The 17,128-nt window shown below is 33.8% G+C and overlaps 1 long non-coding RNA gene across 2 annotated transcripts in view; it reads right to left on the bottom strand.

Annotated features, from left to right (window-relative positions):
* Positions 1 to 1,799, bottom strand: part of LOC105751002 — a 28,561-nt gene extending 26,762 nt beyond the window's left edge. Inside the window, exon 1 of one of the 2 annotated variants that reach the window (XR_004230062.1) lies at positions 1,674 to 1,799. This is a non-coding gene — a long non-coding RNA (uncharacterized LOC105751002). The remainder of the gene's footprint in view (positions 1 to 1,673) is intronic. The other variant, XR_004230061.1, reaches the window with a different exon arrangement.
* Positions 1,800 to 17,128: the final 15,329 nt, after the last annotated feature.

Genomic DNA, 17,128 nt, shown 5'->3' with positions numbered 1-17,128 from the left:
TAGGAGTTGCTTAACCAAACAAAAGATAGGAGGAATTACAAAAAATCAAATACATAATTTTGATTACAATAAATTGAAAACGTCTGCATAAACAAAATTAATTCATATAGTATAAAAAGGAAAATAGCAAATTGGGAGGAGGGAATATCTCTGCATCAAACTTCTCAGAAAAGAGTTTAATGTCCAAGAGAAATAGATAACTAAACAATGTATTTTGATAAGATGATATATACATTGATATATATATCACATATGGACATATTTGTATTTTTTTTTAACCTAAAAGACATTCCCTAACAAATAAGTGGTCAAAGAATATGAATAAAGAATTCTCAAAAGAAAAATTGTGAACCATCAACAATTATATGAAAAAATGATCCGAGTCAATGGTACTTTGGAAATGGAAACAACACTGAGGTTTTATCTCTCTCTCATACACAAACATATATATATACACACACACAAATAGACAAATGTGACAAAAGATGAGAATAGTCTATATTGGATAGATTATGGGAAGATGGACATACTCACTAGGGAATATTTAGTGATGTTGTAAATCAGTGATCCATTTTTGGAAAGCAATCTGAAATTACATAAAGTGATTAAAATATTCATCCATTTTATAGAGATTATACAACTGGATATATATTCCCAAGAAAGTCATTGATAAGAAATTGTGTTCATATCCAGATGTCACAATAAATAGCATGATGGAAATGAAGTCAGAAAGACTTGTCTTTCTGAGTTCAAATCTGACTCCTGTTTGTTTCAGTTTCCTCATTTGTAAAATGAGCTGGAGAAGGAAATGGCAAACCACTCCAGTATCTTTGCCAAGAAAACCCCAAATAGGGTTTTTTGCACGGTTTCTTGGACACCACTGAAATGACTGAACAACAATATATGCCAAACTAATTAGTCTTTTTGTTATAATAAAGAACTAGTAACAAAGTAGATACCCCATAATGGGAGAAAGCCAAATAATTTTTTGTGGTAAATTATAAAGTTGAACATTATTAAAGTTGAAACTATAAATATGATGAATGCAGAAAAGCATGGAAAGACATGAATTTATACAGATTGAAATATGCAGAATCAAGACAATTGCATACACAATGGCTTCAAAAATTTACATTGAAAGAACAACCACAAAACAAAATTAATGTTGCAAAATTCCAAAGACCAAGATTTATCTCAAGGAAGGAAATTGAGAAAGCACTTAAGGTGGGAAATTCAAGGTGAGTTTGGGTGAAATATTAAATAAGTTTTCAGATATTTTATTGGTTCTATTGATGTTTTTTCCTTTTCCTCTTTTTCTTAAGAAAATTCTTTGCTATATGAGATAGCTTTTTAGAAGGAAGATAAAGAGGGATATAGTGAAAGAAAGTCAGATACAAAAACAATAAAGCCACTTCCATGTGTCCCTTAATTTCAAGAATTAGAACACAAATTATTATAATGCTTCCATAATTTAACTTTCTGAATTAAGTCCATGTCATGTACAAGATATGTACATCCATACCATCTCTCCTCAAAAATGTAGCTTTTGATTGTTCAATTTTGATTTGTTTGTTTTGTTTGTGAATGGATCCTTAACAATTTTAGAATTGCAGAAGAATTCCAGTAAAACAAACTTCTTAGTAAATTGCAAAAGTCTAAAAACTTTCACTTACCTAGAACCTACAGATGAAATCAATAAACCATTCATTCTCTCTACTGATGAATTTTATGGGCCCCAGGTTCAGATTGTTGGCTCAGTTGAATACAAAATATTGGGGAAAAAAGGAAACAGGATGGACACTTACCTTGCTATTTCATCATACTTTGGAATAATTTCATACTTGAGTTCTACTGTACCAAAGATTATGCAGATCTTACTCTCTGTTTAGTTTCCTTATTCCCATACATTCTGCTTTTTTATTGCAATCATGATTTCATATAAAGCAAAAGCAAAATGTAAAAGAAATAATCAGGGAAGCTATATTTTGCTAAAAGATACCATAGAAAATGAATTTTTATCCATGGTAAAAAAATATGCAATAAATTTCATTGCACCTAAATTCTTAAAGGAAAATGTAAAGGAGTTATGGAGAAAATAAATAATGACACTATTACAGTGGGAGGTGTCAATTTAATCCTCTCAGAGTTAGTAAATTAACTATAAAATTAACAAGAAAGAAGTTAAGGAGATAAGTAGAATTTTAGAAAAAATTGATATGATAGTCTTTTAGAGAATCTTGAATGGTAATAGAATGAAATATACCTATTCTTACCTGTGTATAGTTCAACTTTTATTAAGTCATAAAAACCTTAGAAACAAATACAAAAAATACAAACATATTTAATTCATCTTTATCTGAACAGAATATAGTAAAATCACATTAAATAAAGGTGTATATTAAAATTAATTAGAAATAGAATAGCTTAATCCTAAAGAATTGATGGATAAAAGACAAATCATAGATATGACAATTTTAGTAAAAATAATGACAAGAATGATCAGATGCAGCCAAATTGAACAAAGGGAAATTTTATATTTCTAAATCCATATTTCAATCAAAGTGATTGATGAATTCATATGCAACTAAAAAAGCAGAAATATTTCTAGGAAAAAGCCAGATTTAAAATCTCAGTTAAACACAAAAATAGAAACCTGAAAAATCCAGTAACTTGAAAGTTAAGGTGAGCATCACCACACACACCACACAATATTGTACCACAATAGTTAATGACAGGTCTTCATATTTTGAATCCTCTCTTATGTTCTGCTATGCACATGGCAATTTCTTTTTTTCTTTTTTATTTAAGTTTTAAATAAATAGATAAATTGAAAAAATAGACACGTTCAGGCTTAGAGTCAGGAATTCAAATTCGGTATCAAACACTATATGACCCTGGGCAAATCACCACCTATCATCTACCAGGGCTGTTATGAAAACATTGGACTAAAAGACCACTAAGATCTTTTTCAGATCTAAATTTACCAAGGACACTATGATGAGTATTTAATCTCTTGGTTAAAAATTTCTGAAGAGAAAGAATTTATTCTTATATAGCTTTAATTGTTAGGAAAGTTTTCCCTTTTTAAGTAAATTTTCCACTCATTTCTGGGACCAAGCAAAACAAGTATATTCGGTTTTCCCCATTATGACCCTACAGTAACTTGAAGACTTCCTTTGGAAACTCTTTTTATCCAGGATAAATATCACCCCTTATTTAAACATGAGTTCATATGGCATCATTTTGAATCCTTCAATCGTCTTGATTTACTTATTTTGGTCTCCTTCCAATGAATCAGACTCCTACCAAACTAGGGTCTCTGAACCAAACACAGAGTTCCCATGAGACATATTCCTAATTCTGGTTTTCTCTTTAGTCATATCTCTCCTACCTTGTATTCTTGGGAGCATTTAAAAACCCAAGGGTGAGGTCTCACATTCTACAGATGTAGTAGGTAAGACTTGGGCTCAGAACCAGGAAAACTTGAGTTAAAATCCTATCACTGATATATATTCTTTTGTGATGCTGGACAAGTCACAATTTCTTAGAACAAATTACTAAGGCTATAAACTGAAGAGAAGATTTCATTCTGTTTTGGAATAGGGAGTTTCTTACTCAGGCATTCCTTATGTCTTTGAAACTATGGGGCTAGTACCTATTCACATCCCTATATTTCTTCCTCTTCACTTTTATTTTCATTTCTTAACAGCAGATATTAAACTGAATTGAACTGAATACTGTATAAGTAAAGACTGGCATTTGTAAAGGATTCATTTTTTGTTTCACTCTTAAGATGGAGACCTAACCCAAATTAAGAGTATAAGAAATGAGAGAACAATGAAGGACTGTTTAGTCTTGCATCAACTGAAAATTTTACAAACTCAGCAGGGGTATGAGTAGGGATATTTTCAATCTTGGGCACATACATTAGGGGTTCCATAAATGAGCTCAGGAACACACGAATGATTCTCTCCATTAGTATTTTGTGTCTTATTCTTAAGGTTGGCATTTTAAGAAAAGTGCTTTTCATATGCTGAGCACTAGAAACATGAACAGAAAAAGACAGTCCTTATTCTTAAGGGGCACATACTTTAATTGAGGAAAGTAGCACACAAAAAAAGAATATAATGGCATGATAATTGGTAAAAGTCCTAAAGGTTCAATAGCAGAAAGAATGACAATGCTTAGTAGCTTACAGATAATACTTATAATTTTAAAACAGAATTTGTATAGTGCTTTGCAAATATTATAACAACCGTGGGAGATAAATACTATAATTATCCCCATTTTATACATGAGGAAACTGAGGCAAAGGTTAATTGACTTACAGAAAGTCATATAGCAAGTGTATGTGGCTGGACTTGAGCTCAGGATTTCCTCACACCAACACCAGTATTCTATTCACTGTGCCACCTAGCTGCCACCTTAGAGTGCATTGTTTGAATGCCAAATGACCGCTTGCCAAAAAGAATTGTTTTTTTTGGAGAACTCACACAGGTCAAGCATTCACAAGGTGGTCAGAAAAAGCAATACAAGGACACTCTCAAGGTCTCTCTTAAGGATTTTAGAATTGATTATATGTCATGAGAGACACTGGTACAGGACCTTTCAGCACGATGTGCCCTCATCAGAGAAGGTGTTGTGCTCTATAAGGAAAGTAGAATTGAATTAGCCCAGAAGAAATGCAAGATGAACAAAATTAGAGAGTTCACCCCAAATGTTCTTAGGGACTATTTGTGTCCAACCTGTTGCAGAGCATTGTGAGCTACTATTGGGTTGTGAGTGGAAAATGTTTAAGAAGACCTGTCTAGAATATTAAGAAGTTAAGTAACTTTTTCATAGGTATCAGTCCAGGAAGTTTAGGAGACTTTGAACCTCAATCCTAGGCAATAATTGTTTTTTAGCCTTGTACATCAGGTATACAATGTAAATTCTAAGATCACCAAATCACAGAATCACAAGACAAAATCTCTAGAAGTGAAAGTAAAGAAGAATCTTTTCTACAGTAAAGGCAGAAGCTGGAGTGCTATCCTTGATGTCAATGAGGTCTGACTTCAATTCATTTCTTAGATACTTACAAACTGTGTGACTGTAGAGCAGTCACTCAATCTCTGTTGACCCAGAAGAATTTGGACAAAGAGGGATTTGGACTAGAAGGTCTCTAAGGTCTCATCTGGATAGCTTTAAATCCATAATGTGTGTTTGATCTAACTTTTGCTCAAATTCTATAGAGGGAAAATTTAGCACCTACTGAGACAATCCATGTGCGGTATTTCTAAGGCATTATTAAAAAGTTTTCTTTTTCCCCTTTATATTAAATCTAAATTTACATCTTAGCATTTTCTATCCAAACCTCCTAGTTCTGCATTATGGACCAAGCAAAATGAATTTCACCAATACCTGGCACATAGTAGACACTTAGTGCTTGCTCCTTTCACTATAATCTTTTCTTCATCATAACTATTCAATACTTATACAAAGCTATTACATTCCCATGGCAGTCTTTTTACAGGATAAAAATCATCAGTTACTTCAAGTAGGTCTCCTATAACATGATCTGGAATCCTTTCAAACATCCTGATGTACTTATTTTAGACTTTCTTCAGTTTTTTAATGTGGCACCAAAGTATGGCACTTGAAACCAAATGCCAGTGTCCTTATATTTTGACAGTATAACAAAGGATTGGCAATTTGTTAATGTTTTGGGTTTTCACTTCTTTTTTAAAGCGAAGAGCAGATCTCAACTTGACAATTTAAAAAGTGAGAGAACAATGTTAAGCAGTCAACAGTAATCCTGCATAGATTTTACATTTTATACCCAAATATAGTATGAGAAAGAAAAGTATCATTCCTATGAGAAAATGGCAAGGTCTGGTGGTTTTCAGGTTCAGTCATATTATAGTTGATGATATCCAGATCATTCAAGTGATATGCCCAAATACACACACACATATATGTATATATATATATACACACACATATATATGTATACATATACATATATACACACATATATGTACATATATATACACACACTATATATATATATATATATATATATATATATATATATATATATAACTCTTTGTACTTCATGGAACTGAAGTGAAGAGGGAATTATAACTGGTAATTCTTCTTGACTGTCTGGTTGATGAAAGGTTAAGGGGAATTTCCTTTATTACTAAATACCCAATAAACATTTACTTTTTAAAAAAACTGCTAGGCACACTCCTCAATAAAGTATGGTGTCATCATCTGTGTGCGAATTTCAGTGAAAAAAACAGAACATGCTGGGGATTATTCAGGCATCAATAATTAAAAATTACATCTTTTATTTGTTTTAACCTTTACAAGATCTCTTTCCCACAATGATACTGTAAAGTAAGTGGTACAAGTATAGTTACTCAGTTTCTTCAACTGTAAAATGGGGATAAGAATAGTACTTACTTCTCAGGGTTGTAGTGAAGAGTAAATGAGCTGATATTTGTGAACCACTATATTCAGTGCATGTATATTCTCTCCCCTTCCCCCTTTCCTTTCTCTTGTCACTTCTTGTCAACAGCCAACACATTCATACACCTGACTCATTTTTCACCTAGTTTTAATCACTGAATGGGCGTTGCCTCAGTCAAACTAAGACCTGGGAAAGACCTTGGCTTAAAAAGGCTAAGATCTCTCATTGAATCCAAGGCCATCTCCATTCCTTCTGATCTATATCTGGTCATTGGATCCAGATGGCTCTGGAGGGGAAAGTGAGGCAGGTTACCTTGCACAACTCTCCCTCTCTTAGATACAATTCATTTGCAGGTCATGTCATCACCTCCCTGATCTGGTCCTCTTTGAGAATGAAAGGCAATAGATAAGGAAACTGAGATACAGCAAGGTAAAGCAAACAATATGAACTTGGATTTCCCCTTTCCCTAAGTCTCTAAACACCTGTTTCAAAGAGAAACTTCAAACTCATGAGGTCAAAGGTTTTTAACACGTCAAGGTTTTTAGAGCAGCAGTGATTATCTTTTCCCAAGTATAGCAAGAGATTCCTTAGTCCACTCAGAAAGGAAATACCACTTGTTATATACTCCTCATATTAAGAGTGGTCGGGAAAAAAGTGACATGCCCTTTTATGCATCAGAAATCACATTTTATTTTCCACAGCAAATCCCAGGTAAAAGTTGAGTTAATAACATTCAGAGAATTCCTTTTCCACTTATCCTTCTTGACAACTGGGCAGACTTTAGTACATCAGGTAGTTCACATAAAGAAATGAAATCATTCCATTCCTTTCTCACTGTCTAGTAAGGGATAGCTTCATGGATTTCCTACCCACCCATGAAAAATCCACAGCAATTCAAAAAACTCTTTTGATGATGACCTTTTCACAACTAATGAGCCCACAAATTAGTAATCTTTGGTAAAGATCCATAATATTGCTACATGTCAATTCTCCAATAACTGGTTCCCATAAGTGCCATTCTGTCCCAACATTCAAGGCCTCCCATTTGTGCAAAGGTATTGCTCGAAGGAATTGCTCCACTGCCCATTTGTTGTGTCTGCCCGTTGACTTCTAGTTTCAGATTACATTAGATGAATATCTCTTTCAGGATGTGTATGAGTATATGAGTGTGTGTGTGTGTGTGTGTGTGTGTGTGTGTGTGTGTAATCACTGACCATCTCCCAAAGCAATAGGACTTTGCCCCATGCTACTATCTTTGGAAAAGACATCATCTGTACCCTTCTGCATTTTGTCCTTCTCTATGACAAGAAAGGTATCCTTGTCTTCTGACTGAACTTTAATACAGTTTCCTTGATCCTAGGCTCATTCCTAATATTTACATATTTCCATACCCTTATATCATTCCCATCTCAGTCATTCTGAAGCCTTTGCTTCTGATATATGAGCTATTCCCAACCCTTAACTTGCTTCTTATTTAACCTTAACCACTTTAACTCCTGCTCTCTGTTGTCCAAATCCAGAATAATGTCTATCTTCTTTTTCTACTGTGCCCTTTGTAATGTATGGTCCATAATTAACAAATTTTTCTTAATCCTAATTTTGTATTCTTAATTCCCCCATCTTTTGACCCTTTTTGAGACATAATTCCCTTCTGGCTCCACAACTTTCCAGTTTCCATTGCTACCCTTTCTAATACTGGTTACACTTATACTCTGACTCATTATGGATCATGTTGAAGAGAGTTACTATATTCTTCTGTCTCTATTGTTACTTCTAAAATCTCTCTATAACATCTTCACTTAGAAACCTCTCTGCCACTGAGGTTCAAACTAAAATTTATCACATAAACTGACCCTTGAGGATGTTTTCCCTTCCCCCTCCAGCTACCAGGAAAATCTCCTTTCTTCCTCAATGACTTCAGTGCCTAGCTTAAAGTATTTCTTCCTTACCCACCTCCTATTCCAATTTTAGGAAGATTAGACATACATATTGATATACTTTCAAAGTCCCTCAGTTCTTCCCATTTCCTCAATTCTTCATTGTCCAGGATCTGATCCTCTGCTCTACTTCAGCTATAGAAAAATGTCAACATCCTTGATTTTTGTCTTCTCTCAGAAATCTTCCATTTTCAAGTTGAAGAACTTTGAATGGAGCTACAATGGTGAAGTAAAGGCCGGGAGTCATAGAAGTCTCCCCCAAACTGCTCCAAACTCCTTTAAATGATGTCTCTAAACAAATTTTAAAGCATCAAAATGCACAAAAAGATGAAGTGGAACATTTTTCAGCTGAACACAACATCGAAGGTTAGCAGTAAAGGTCTATGGCACAAGGAGTCCAATGTAGTCCCAGTTCAGGTTGCACCTGCACAGCCTTGGCACTGGCCCAACTCCCCTCCAGCAAAACAGGAATGGGCCATGGTTCTCTGAATCATTGTCAGTACTGGTGGTTTGTAGATCTTTTTGGCCAGACACCAAAAATGACTTAGAAAGTCAACAGGAAAGGTTTGTCGGTAGAGTAAGAGAGAAACCAGAAAAACCAGAGTCTGGGTGCTGGTGTCAGTGGCTACTTACAGAGACCTCAACTCACAAGAAGTCTCTTTCCTAGCATTGAGGAAGGACTCTGTTACTTTAGCACACCAGAACTTACAGAACCAAAATCACACTTACAGTGGAGTAGGGGACCCTCCTTGCAGTTCCAAAGCAGAAAAGGTTTCTTGCGGTCAGGTCCCTAGAAGGATCTCTGAAAACAGTTTGGGATACTACACTCTCCACCCTGGAAATGAAACCCTACTTTAAATAGCGTTAAAAGCCTAGTAATAGTCTAGGAAATGATCTGACAACAAATAAAGATTCTTACCATAGAAAGTGACTATGTTGACAAGGAAGATCAAAACACATACTCAGAAGATAACAATGTCAAAGATTCTACACCCAAAGCTTCCAAGAAAATTAAGAATTGGTCTCAGATCATCAAAGAGCTCAAAAGGGATTTTGAATGTCAAATAGGGGGCAGTTAGATGGTACAGTGGATAGTGTCTTTCCCTGAAGTCAGGAGAATCTTAGTTCAAATCTGACTTCAGACATTCAACACTTACTGACTGTGTGACTCTGGGCAAGTCACTTAATTCCAATTGCCTCTCAAAAAAAAAACAAAAATAAAAAAGAAAGTCAAATAAGAGAGATAGAGAAAAAACTGGGGAAAGAATTGAGAGTGGTTCAAAAGGAAATAAAAAAAGCTAATAAGGAGAAGAATATCTTAAAAAACGAAAATTAGCCAAATGAGAAAGGAGATAGAAAAACCTCACTGAGGAAAATAATCCCTTGAATATTAGAATTGAGCAAATGGAAGCTAATGACTTCATGAGAAATCAAGAAACAATAAAACAAAACAAAAAAAATTAAAAATAGAAAAAATGTGAAATATCTCATTGGAAAAATAACTAGTCTGGAGAATGGACCCAGGACTAAAAATTATTGGTCTACCCGAAAATCATGGTCAAAAAAAGAGCTTAGACATTATCTTTCAAAAAATTATCAAGGAAAACTATACTGATATTCTAGAACCAGAGGACAACATAAAAATTGAAGGAATACACAAATCACCTCCTGAGAGAAACCCCAAGATGAAAACTCCCAGGAATATTATAGCAAAATTCCAAAATTCAAAGGCCCAGAAGAAAATATTGCAAGCAACCAGAAAAAAACAATTCAAGTATAGTGAAGCCACAGTAACACAAGATTCAGCAGCTTCTCTAAAGTATCAGAGAGCTTGAAATATGATTCTCTGGAGATCAATGAAACTAGGATTACAACCAAGAATCACTATATATATATATATATATATATATATATATATATATATATATATATATATACCATTCCCTAATTGGTAAGTGATAAAAAAAGATATGAACATGCCCAAAGGGCTATAAAATTATGCACATCCTTTGACTTAATAGCACTATAGGCACAAATCCCAAAAGACATCTTTTTTAAAATTTTTATTTTTAATTTATTTTTAACATATATTGCTTTATGAATCATATTGGGAGAAAAATATCAACGCACAATGAAAAAACCATGGGAGAGATAAAAAAAACAGAAAAAACAAGTGAACATAGCATGTGTTGTTATATATTCAGTCTCTTAGTTCTTTTTTGGATGCAGATGGCATTTTTTGTCCAAAGTCTATTGGGATTGCTTTAGATCATTGAACCATTGAGAAGAATCAAGTCTCTCATAGCTGATCATCACACATTCTTGCTGTTTTTGTGTACAATATATTCCTAGTTCTGCTTGTTTCACTCAGAATCAATTCATGTCAAAAGATATTTTTTTAAAAGGAAACTGACTTGTAGGTATAAAAACATTTATAGCTGTTTTTTCTTGGGGCTAAGAATTGGAAACTGAGAGAATATCCATCAATTCAGGAATGGCTGAATAAACTGTGGTATGTGATTATGATGAAATATTATTATTCTTTGGGAAATGAAGAGGAGGATGCTGTCAGAAAAACCTGGAAAGTCCTCCATGAACTCAAGCAAAGTGAAATGTTCTGTGAACAAAGTAATAGCAATTAGGGATGATCAGCTGTGAATGATTTTGGTATTCTCAGCAATGTAATAATCCCTTACAGGGGATCTCAAACTTTTTAAATAGGGGGCCATTTCACTGTCCCTCAGACTGTTGGAGGGCCAGACTGTAGTAAAAATAAAAACTTTGTTTTGTGGGCCTTTAAATAAAGAAACTTCATAGCCTTGGATGAGGGGGATAAACGTCCTCAGCTGCTGCATCTGGCCCACAGGCCATAGTTTCAGGACCCCTGCTTTACAACTTTGAAGGATTTATGATGAAAAATGCTAGCCATATGCAGAGAGAGAACTAATTGTGTCTGAATACAAATTGAAACATATGTGTTTTGTACACAACAGCAAGATTATATGATGATCACTTCTGATGGATGTGGATCTTTTCCCCAGTAAGATGATTCAGGTCAGTCTAGTGGTCTTGTGATGGAGAAAGGTATCTGCACCTAGAGAGAGGACTGTGGGGAGCGTGGATTACAAGATAGTATTTTCATTTTTTGGTTGTAATTTCCTTGCATTTTGTTTTCTTTCTCTCTTTTTTTTCCTTTTTAGTGTGATTTTTCTTATGCAGCATAAGTGAGGAAATATGTAAAGAAGAATTGCACATGTTTAACATATATTGGATTACTCGCCATCTAAGGAAGGGGAAGGGAGGGAAGAAAGTGTAACAAAAAAGTAAGAATGAATGTTAAAAATTATGTTTTCATAATTTCATAAATGAAAATTTATGTTTTGAAAATGTGTTTTAAAAAATAAAAAGCTTTAATAAAAAAGAAATGTGTTTTTTCCTCTTATTTTTCTTGGAGTTTTTTTTTGGGAGGGAGGGAAGGAGATCTATGTTTTCTTTCACAACATGACTTCTATGGAAATGTTTTACATAACTTCACATTTTCCTTTGTAAAAGGGTGTGGGCATGGGGAGCAAGGAAGAAATTTAGAACTCAAAGTTATAAAAACAAACATAAAACATTGTTTTACATGTAACTGGGGGAAATAAAAGTTTAAAAAATAATTATTTTAAAAAAGAATTCTGAATGTGTCTGATCATAAACCCTTTACCATTCTTTCTTTCTTTATGCTTTAAAACCACTAACCTATTTTTTGTCTTCACTGTGATTTCTATTCCATTTCTTTCTCATATCATCTTCCCAGAACTGACTAAACTTTCTTCTTCTCTCCAACTCTTAATGAATTAAGCCAATTCTATATTATCTTTTATGTTCAAATCACTTGTCAACCTGTCCTATCACTAATTGCACTTTCCCAGTCCCTCTCCCTAAATTACTCTGCTCATCTACTTCTTTGCTTTGCATGGAGCTGAAGAGAGAAAAGAAAATGACCAGATTTATTCTAACTAGAATCATTGTAAAATTAAGTTAGCTAATTTCAACTGGATCCTCACTGCATCAAAAGAAACATTTCATTCCTTTTCAATAAATTCACTATTCCAATCCCTTTAATAATTATTCCAAAGCTTCTCATTTTTGTTAAGCCTCCCATGGCATTCATTCACTCCACTCTCTCACTTAAAGTTTTTTTTACCAGAAAATATTGAGAACACTCGCCAGGAGATTCCCAATCTCTCTTCCTAATTGTGATACCAGAAGCATCTTTTAATTGTAATCCTGGAAGCTCCTAGGCTTGTACCCATTATGCCAGTGACTTCTCCCTTCTCTTATTTCCTGCAGTGCAATTTTAATTAAGATAAAGTAGTTTTACCTGCTGCAGAAATACAACTGTTAGATAGCACATCAAAGTCACTACAAATTCTACTTGTTCTCCATATTTATTGCAAGAGAGATAATTGATTATTTTTTTCAAGTAGGTCCCATAGAAATTTTTTTTAAAAGTAATGTTAAAAATTAATAAAAGCAAATATGTTGTATATGTAACATATATGTATATATACTTAATAAATAAAAAAGAATTGATTGACATCTACTTTGTTTCCACTTGTTTGTTACAACACAAAATATTGCTTTAAAATATTGATGTACATAGGACTTTATTTCCTTGGGACTTTATTTCCCATTCTCTCCTATCTTCTTTTTCCCTGATGTTTTTAAGAAAATCATAATATCTTCAAGTCTAAACAAATCCAGTTGATACACCAAGATTCACTAATTTTAGGCTCAGATATTTTATGCCTTTGTTCCCTATATGAATGCATACTTCTTGGTCTCTTTTTGTAGAGATTAAAGGGCCCCTTTGATGACTGTTTTTTGGGACAAACACTACCTTTTCACAGTTTTTCTTTTAGAGTCTATTTGATTGGATTCATATCAAAGGCAGAAGAAAAAAATTATCTCCTTTGGGCAGGTACATAATATTGACATAGGTGTGTGCATTATAATAAAGAAGCTATTCCTTAGTCTGGTGAGACTATTAGCTCTCTAATCATTAGGGTACACTGTAGACCTATTGATCATATGTGCCTGCTTTCTATACCTGTTAATAAAGAGACTTCAAGTGGAATGGAAAGTTGATGGGTTTTGAACCAGAATATGTAAGTCTGAAACTAGGTCTTATCATTATTCATTTGACCTTCCAAGTTATTGCTAGAGTTTTATTTCCCTTATCTTTAAAAAGGGTTGGAGTACACGACTTCCAAGGCAACCTCCTTTTCTAGAATCATTTTATTGCTCTCAACTTTTGATCTTTGGACATGACCATCTTTTTGAGAAATATTTTCCAGGGTATCATGAGTCATATGTTAACAAGTAAACAGCAGTTAAATAAAATGTAATATAGTATATGAACAAGATGGTAGCTTGTCTAAATTCCTTGAGTTGGAGATATGGAAAGTAAAGATGTTATCCTAATTAATAAACATTTGTCTAGAGAACCTAATGCTCACTCATGGGAAAGCAATATGATTTTGTGAAAAGAGCACTGGATTTGAAATAAGGAAATGAGTTTATCCTCTCCTTTGTTATTTGCGATTTGGCTTTGCGAAAATTCCTCAATTGCTCTAGGTCTCAGCTCTTCTAGGTCCATTGGTCCTCTTCTGAGGAAGGAGTTACACTAGGAAGGGATGATTTAATGAGTAGGAATACATTCATTAACCCCAATTTAGAATTTCCTTACCTGTTTGATTAGATCTTGGCCTGAATAAATCTTTAATAGAGATTTCCCACATTGATTGGTTTCTGGATGAAAAAGCAGAAAGGGGGATACTATTGCCCTAATACAATAGTTATTCAATACAAGATAGAAATAGTTATTTCTCACATGAAATTAAATAAATTTCTCCTCATCTAGCTATTTAATAATTCTATCCAAAAAGGAAAGTTATTGTGGCAGGACTTAATTATGAAGCCATGCTGGCCCTTTCTAAATATTCTCCAACAATGTCTTTCTGCAATTTCCCCAGGAAAGAAAGTCAAACTCATTAGCCTGTAAGTTGTAAACTTTTCTCTTTCATTTTTTATTTTAGCTACTGGAGTTTATTGAGTGAGAGAGACTGATTTATATACCTGGATCTGCATTTAAAGCATCCTGGCAGCAGGGAGAATTGTGCTTCTGGCAGCATGGGAACACCTAGTAGCATTCTCCTCTGTATTGCAAAAAGATTCTCAAAATCATTTGAGGGACCCCTGAGCTCAAAAAGAAAGTCAAATCTCATCTTGCCTTAGTGATTCACTCTTTGGATGTTTGCGAGAAACTTCTCAATCATTTGGACCCTGTATCCCATACCACTGGGTCAAGAGTGCAGTTTGGGATAATAGAGAACAGGACAATAGCATTATGGATGGATGATGCCATCTGCTGGGAAATGCCTAGAACCAAAAGAATGCCTAAGACTTTACAATGATTTTTAGGAGATGATTTCTTTTTTAAAAAATTATAAATATTTTATTTAATATTCTACATAAAAAACATAGAATCAGTTACTAAAAATGCAAATGCATAAATTATTTTGTGATAAAAAAGGTTTCATGTATCTAAAAGTAGTCAGTAGTGAAATAAATTTCAGTATTAATGTTATATGTGATACACAGTATGTTTTGTAGTAAAATTTAAAAAGAGCAGGGCACATCTTATTTGCAATTGCACAGAAGAAAAGAAATTTCTTTTGGATACTGGAATGTTAGCTTATATATTCTCACCTTTTTCTTGTAAAAGGTTTTCTTAACAACACCTTATTTGTATATAGGAAGTAAAGACAAAACACTGGTTTGAAGACAGTTAAGATTAGATAAATTATCATGCTTATCTTTTTTTTTTCTTTTATTGTCTTAATTTTAGATGGATTAGTTTGGCGATAGCTACAAACTTGTGAGTTTTTAAAGGTCAGGTCAGTAAGCTACTAGGTACTTGAAACTAAGACCATATTGGAATTTTTTTTTCTTTATTAAAGCTTTTTATTTTTCAAAATATATGTGTGAACAATTCTTCAACATTAGCTCTTGCAAAACCATGTTCCAATTTTCCCTCTCCTTCTCCCTAGATGGAAGTAGTCCAATATATGTTAAACATGGCAGAAATATATGTTAAATCCAATATATGCATACATATTTATACAATTATCATGCTGCACAAGAAAAATCAAATCAAACCAATAAAAAAAAGAGAAGCAAAATAAAATGCAAGCAAACAACAACAAAAACAGTGAAAATGCTAGATTGTGAACCACACTCAGTTCCCATATTCCTCTCTCTGGGTGTAGATGGCTCTCTTCAACACTAAACAATTGGAACTGGTTTGAATCATTATTGAAGTTGAATTTTATCACTGTGATGCGGGTGGTTGGTATTCTAGATGCTCTTTGAAGTGAGCTCCTATCAACTGATAATCCTACATTTCCAAAGTTTCCATGAAGACTGGATGTCACTTTACTACCAATTAATTTGCAAAGGAATGTAGTACAAAATTTCCCTATCAAGTGGCACTGTGTAAAAGCCTCAAACTCAATGACCCTATCAAGCTTTCTCTGACACATAGTTAAATGATTCTCTTCATCTATGTAAGCATTTCTCCAGTCTTTTACTCCAAGGAACAAGGATTTAAAAGGTTCTTCTTTTAAGAAGAAGAGATCTCCAATAACAGTTTTCTGAATTCCACTCTAGGGATGATTAAAAAGTATTGTTCAGGATTATAAAAACAGGACAATGTATAGATTAAGTCTTTTTTACCACTTCTGGGAAATCCTCTGAATCAGACTAATCTTCTAAATTAGTGCTTCACAGGTAAGCAACTTTCTATAGCCATAAAATTTATTAACAAATAAAACTGCTTTAAAAATTCATTAAGACCTTTCCTCATGAATCAATTTGTCCACTCCCACCTCTTGGTAACTGTCTCATAAACCTGCCACTTTGAGTGTCTGGGGAACACTTCTAGCATTTGTTACTTCCTTGTCCACATCCCTGGGGCAATCAAGGAAACAGGCTTGTTACCTGTGATTGTCTTTTCAGGTTACCTTCCATTTAAAATGTCTTTCAAGTTCCAAAAGTCTAACTACAACTTTAAACAAATAAAGGTATTAAAGAACAAAAATGAACTAAGACTTTTGGGTGGTTCAGTGTATATAGCATGCTGAGCCTGAAGTTAGAAGACTTATCTTCCTGGATTCAATTCCAACCTCACAGTATAAATCAGGTAATCCTGTTGTTTTAGTTCCTTATCTATATAATGAATGAGCTGCATCCTTAAAACTTAGCAAGCCCTTAATATCTTTTTAAAATGCTAATAATGGGGGCAGCTAAGTGGCATAGGGGATTGAGTACCAGCCCTGGAGTGAAGAAGATCTGAACCTTGGAAACTTACTAGTTTTGTGACTCAGGTTAAGTCACTTCACACTGGTTGTTTTGCCCCCAAACCAATGACTTTATTTTACTTTAAATTTTGTTTTTCTTTCAATAAACAAAAGTACACATTTTCTCCATCCAACCCCCTGCCTCTTCCAAATGATAAAAAAATAAAGAAACTAAAAACTCCTGTTACAAATAGATGTAATAAAGGAAAATATATTTCTACATTTGTCATATAAAAATAAATCTCTTAAACCTTGAGTCCCTCCTCCCATAAGAGTTAAGCAGTAGTGAAAGAACTCTGGGAGATGGCTATGAACCACTAATAGAATTCCCA

This window comes from Sarcophilus harrisii, chromosome 6 (genome assembly GCF_902635505.1).
Source record: "Sarcophilus harrisii chromosome 6, mSarHar1.11, whole genome shotgun sequence".
In the NCBI taxonomy this organism is placed as follows: Eukaryota; Metazoa; Chordata; class Mammalia; order Dasyuromorphia; family Dasyuridae; genus Sarcophilus; species Sarcophilus harrisii.
This window is presented reverse-complemented; position numbering and strand designations above follow the sequence as displayed.